Source organism: Pinus tabuliformis, chromosome 2_2 (genome assembly GCF_031772625.1).
Source record: "Pinus tabuliformis cultivar Carrire ecotype Pingquan chromosome 2_2, CPIR1, whole genome shotgun sequence".
Classification (NCBI taxonomy): Eukaryota; Viridiplantae; Streptophyta; class Pinopsida; order Pinales; family Pinaceae; genus Pinus; species Pinus tabuliformis.
In genome coordinates, this window is record NC_142300.1 from 555,559,865 (window position 1) to 555,565,864 (window position 6,000).

Here is a 6,000-nt window from a genome sequence, read left to right on the forward strand (position 1 = left end):
TATCTTCGATAAGTATCTAGCATCAAGCGTAAACTGGCGACATGGTGTTTCACTAGCCCAAACACAGTCTAGTCATCAAAGTATGCTTCTAGGAACTTAAGAATAAATTCCTTGAACGCAGCAACGACTACGAGTGAGAAAATCACAGGTGCATTCTTCAACCCAAATGGCATTACAGTGTACTAAAAACAACCCCACTCAGTGGCAAAGGTCATCTTGCTCCTATCCTCCGGTGTGATTTTGATCTAATGGTGCCCAGCGAACCCATTAGTGAATGAATATGCTTCTTGGCCACCTACATTGTCCAACCCTTCATCCGTGAATGGAGTCGGGAAAGGATCATGTACACAAGCATCATTCAACTTTCTGAGATCCACGTGTATCCTTATTTCATCCTTCTGCTTCTTCTCTTGTACCACCATTGGGCTTACCCAATTAGATTCTTCCACGGGCTCAATGATTTTTGTCGTGAGCATCTTGTCTAGCTCTAAGCAAACCTTCTCCTTATACCTTGGATTGAGATGGCAAGGTCTTTTCTTAACTGGCTTCGCGTTGGGCTTCAACGTGATCTTCATAACACCTAGGTCCTCGATTATCCCTTTTAGATCCATAAACTTGATAGGGAACAAATCCTGGTATTTGCAAAGCAATTCAGCGACCTTATCCACCATCGTGTCATCCTAGTAATCTCCAATCTTTGCGAACTTGGGCTTTGCCTCCGTACCAAAGTTTACCTATTTCGTTTTCAGCAACGCAGTTATATTAGGATTCTCAATCTGTGGTCCTTCAACCTCACAGTGACCTTCTGTTTCAGGAATGTTAATATTTCATGGATCCTCATCCTCTTCTTCAGTAGTTACGTTATAGCATTCTAGCACGTGACTCAGCTGAGTAGCCCACTCAAGCTTAATCGAGTCCAACGGATCTTGCGGTATCCTAAATATTTCTTCTTTCACCTGTTGTAGCACCTCGTTAATACAGTCAAACTCGTCTTCAAAGTTGAATGTCATTATGAATCCTTCGCGCAGAATATCCCATTCACCTGTACCATGGCAGAGCTCTGTTTCTACGTACCAGTTCATTGGGACAACATCTAGGGTGTGATAGAACAAGTGCACCCATTCAAGTTGGGGCTTCTCTCCATAAGCCTGAGCCCATTTGGCCAAGTGCACGCATGGATCATCCTGTCCATCATACTTGTCTGTTATTCATACCTTCAGCTTCCCAAAGTGTGTTCTCATCATCCTCCTAAATTCGCACCAATCATCAAATCTTCCCTTGTGCATACCCCACCATCTTGAGGGCGCAGTGCACAATGCCCAGTCCAACGCCTAGAAGCGTCGATTTTGTGGTACCTCCCTTTCAAATGCATCCAAAAATATATCTACATCATTCAGGCCATCATAAGTGGGCAGATTTCTTACCTCTGACGACACACAGCGCAGCGACTGGGTCATCATGTTACAGCTTAGCGTGGTTACTTCATGTAACCGATTCTGCCAGCGCTCTAATTCTTCATCAGAGTCCAAGGTATAGGAACTCTCGCGATCCCATGTAATTCGTCCATCTGTTGTTGGATTCACCTAGTCTTGGTCTCGCACTGTTATCTTATAGATACAATCCAGATCGTCATCGCTCTCATAATTGCGAACTGGTTCAGTATAGCGTGATCCTTTAGCAGGATCTACGGGTACTATTACGTGGAGCGATTTCTTCTCAAATATCATCTTTCGTTTCTTTAGGTTGATTACCCCGTTCATATCAGTTTCCCAATCAATGCCAAGGAGCGCAGGGTAGGGGTTGCTATCATCCACAATTTCTATTACTTCAAAGTCAGCCAGCGTGCTCGCACCTTCAATATCTACAGTCACCCCCTGCAGTCACCCCATGGGGATGATCTTCTGTTGATTCTCCATCCTTAGCTGAATCGGAGACCACTGTAGTGCGGGTCTTCCCATCCATTCCCAAGTCTATTATGGTAGCACGTTCACATCTAACCCTGGGTCTAAGATAGCCTGATCCATCTCATACTCTCCTATCTGCGCAGTCAGTCTCATCTCCTGTCCTGTTCTTGTTTTATGCTTACCAATCTTTTGTACTACGCACGGCTTGGCTGGAGTGTTTCCGGCACATCTATTTATGAGCTCCTGTAACTCCTTCACAGCCTTGCTATCGCGTAGTAGCTTCATGCAGGTCTCCAGGAAGGTTGCAAGCATAGAAGGGTTCATCTCCTAATCAATCTTATCCTTGCTCCCTAAGGTAAAGGCCTCAACGAAGCTCTTCTTCGCCTCCATGAATGTTTCACATGCGTGGTCCAAATCGAACTCAGTCCCCTTCATCGGAGCTTTGTGAACCCATGTGTTGTCCTCGGGTTGTTTCCCCTTATCATCTCCTATTGTGATTCCACTTCAGAGAACTATATTTATGTTCAGGTCCTCTTTGCGTAGCTTAGACCTCATCATTTGCAGGTTCTGAGTTGGCTGAGGTGGTAGCGCCCCTTTGTCACATATCCTAGCTATCAGCGTAGGACAGTCTTTCATTTCATGATCAAACAGAGTGCAATACTTGCACGACGGATGTGTCGGGTTAGTGCAATAGTGGGCATAGTGTCATGCTCCTCCGCAATTGTAGCAAATTAGCTGTCCCCGACCTCTGTCAGGTCCTCCTTCGCCTCGGCCTCGTCCGTGCCCCTGAAAGCCCATTCGTGCCATCCCTGCACTCTGGTCATGGGGTCGCATTTCTACCTATACCCTATATGCAGGAGTTCTATCCGTCATCAATTCATAGCTTCTGCAATTACACTCATCATGTCCTACCGACCTACAGAAGTTGTAGAACAGTTGTTGCGGTGTCTGTACAAACTTCTGCAACAAATGACAGTTATCCATGGCATGTTTTTCTGCTACCTGAAATATAGCACACCACAATGCAGGCATTGTCCTCGATCCTGCCTAAGATTCTAGCCTCAAAGGCATCGGTCCTCCTCCTGCAATACAGTTTGCAAAGACTGGACAATGGTCTTTGTCATGCCCCTGACCCTTGAATTTCAAATACCATACCTCTTCGTGCACCTCTGGTCAAATTGATTTGTCCTGCTTCAAACTTTGCATCTCAAGGAAAAGATTTTTCTACTATGCATGGATCTACTGAACTCCCAGATTTGGATCTTGCATCGATGTTTCATGCAGTCTCATTGGAATTTCCAAGGCCTCTCCCTGAGTCGTTATCTTCTGTTGTGACAGCGCAACCCTCCGGTGAGGCAGGAGTGAAGCCACAAACCATTCGCGATGTTGTCCGTCTGTTAAGTTCATGTTAGCTTTGTGGATTTTACACTTCAACCTCTTATCTAATTCCCAAGGTGTCTCTCCTGGTTCCATCGCGATTTCCTTGAACCTCGCAATCGATTGTGCCTCAGATTTAGGCCTACTGAATTCTTTATCCAGTGCTGTCTAGATATCTGCCACTCCAGCATTCGAGTTATAATTAGAGTACTTGATGTACTAGGTTAGAGCGTGATCCTGGACAGTACTAACTAGGTTTTCCTTCTTCATGTTATCATCTGTAATGCCCTAAGCTTCCCATACAGCTTTCACAATGAACCAGAACTGGTCCGGGTCCTCATTTCCCAAGCCTTTGAACAAAGGCAGCTTCACTGAGTTTTCCATACTAAAATGTGGTGGAGGCGGAGGTGGTACGGGTGAAGTCACAGGTGATGGTGGTGAAGTTGGAGGTGGTGTGGGTGGAGGTGGTAGTCGCAGGAATCATTGTCTTATTAATTGAAAATCACTTTGGAGAAGCCTATGCTATTCCCTCTTCATCACCCTGTGGAGGTGAAATGAGTGGACTATATTCAGGACCCTTTCTTCCTTCGTTCCTATAAGTTTTTCCACTTCACGTAGCCCCAAACATCAAGGTAGCTACATAACCTGTTCCTTGCGCAATAACATTTTTATCCAGGTATTCAAAGATTTCATGTACTTACCTCGCGGACCTTTGAAAAAGCACCACTCCGCCACATTGTAGCTGACTGAGGTGTCAACCATGAATTCAGTTACAAATCCTCCTATGACATGATAAAGCCAATGATCAACAGCGCGAGTGATCTTATCCTTAGATGCTTCCAATCTCTGCACTAGCTCTGGGGTCCAAAAAATAGGACCGTCAAGTTTCCACCTTCCTTAGCTATCTGCTAGCTTCATGATCCACTCATATAGCTCAACCGGAAAGGAACAGAAAAAGATCTCGTGTATTTTTGTATATAGGTACCTGTCCAACCACTGTTCCTTTTTCAGTCGCAAACTTCTGTTCTCTTGCACCGCGAGTTCGTGGATCTTCCTATCCAACCAGTCTCCGATCTCTTTCTTAGTTGGATTCCAGTGATACGAAATCACACATCTCTTATGCAGATTCTAGTCCCCGCAATGGAACCATTTGTTGGCTTGTTGGGACTTGACCCAGGTTCAACATTAGTTAGCCAAACAAATCCCTACACTACTGGCCCTTTCGGCATCATTCCGTGAAGCGCAGACCAAAGTCTCACCCGAAGTAGTATGGGGGGATGTTGGAACCAAGTTTATACACCCTAAGATGGTCATGATGTCGGTTTGTTCCTTCTATTCCTGCTTTCGCGTAGGTCATTAAGTTCTAGGGCTCTGGCTGCCTAACCCCTTATTCCTCCCTCTGATACCTTCGCGAAAGTGTACGACTGACCTTCACGCAGCCCTAACCTTTGGTTCAGAAACTTTCGCACTGCTAAGGTAGCGTATTGCATAGATTTTCAAGTTATCTTAAGAATCTTACTTATCTCATTAGATAATCATAGCTAGCACCATGTAAACAGATATTCTTATTTGCATTCAGTTATCCAACGTAATTACACACATTCATGCATCACATAAGCATTATAAATGAAATTCATACACAACATGACAAGATGCATTAGCTGGAACAAAGACACAAAATTTGCAGAATACTTCTCTTTATTGATATCTTCAAGTGATTATAGACTCTATCCACCCTACGCACACAACTGCAGGGGTCCGCGCACTCAGCTATAGACTTCCACCCTAGGCCTCTACGCCCTCAGCTGCAAAGCCTCTACCTACACTACGACCCAAAACTTAGACTCCTTTATTCAAAGCTATGACTCTATAAGACTTATCTGAACTACCTAGAGCTTACTTACTTAGCTCCTTTTATACAATCCCATGGTCCGCAGACCATGGGTAGATCTTTTACAGCCAACTTTACTTTACAAAAATAAGGGTGGACAACCCTTTATGACTCATGACACCTTTGTGCTCCGCGACCACAAAATGCAGAGACTTTACAATTTTATTACAAAATTTGACCCAAACATGGGCTTTTAGCCCCAAAACTATCCTTGGGGGATCTCGTTCCCAACAATGACTCCTTGTTTTCTTAGATAAATTGCAAACACCTCAATGCCTTGTATGAACATCGAGGCATGAGAATTGGCATTTTAATTGAACTTTAGTTCGGTACCTACACTTATGTGTAAGGGGATGAGTCTGAACTTTTGAGTTTAACAAGAATAATTGGGTGAAGAAGAAGGAACAAAATCCAAGCAAGAGGGAAGAGGAAAGTTTCTTATATGCTAGCAATATGAAGGTGGAACAAAGGAAATGTTTCTCCAATTGGCCTTTTTAGTTGTTGCTCGAGAAGTTGCAACTTGAAATTGAGTAATGTAGTAAAACTGTAGAGAACATGGAAAAAATATCCATCTCTAGTGGACGCTTCGTAGAGAATGTGTATGCAATAAGATAATTGGCCTAGACTTCCTATTTCTAGTGGTGAGGTAGAGGAAGAATAAGTAATTATTTATAACCACCCCTCCCATATTTACCCAATTTCACAAGCTCGCCAAGGAAAACATGAGACGAAGAGTTACTCTGACATGACTAGACCTCCAAGCTCCATTTATGGAAGTGGTTGACCTACAATTGACCACCAATTGATAACTCACAACATCCCTCAGGG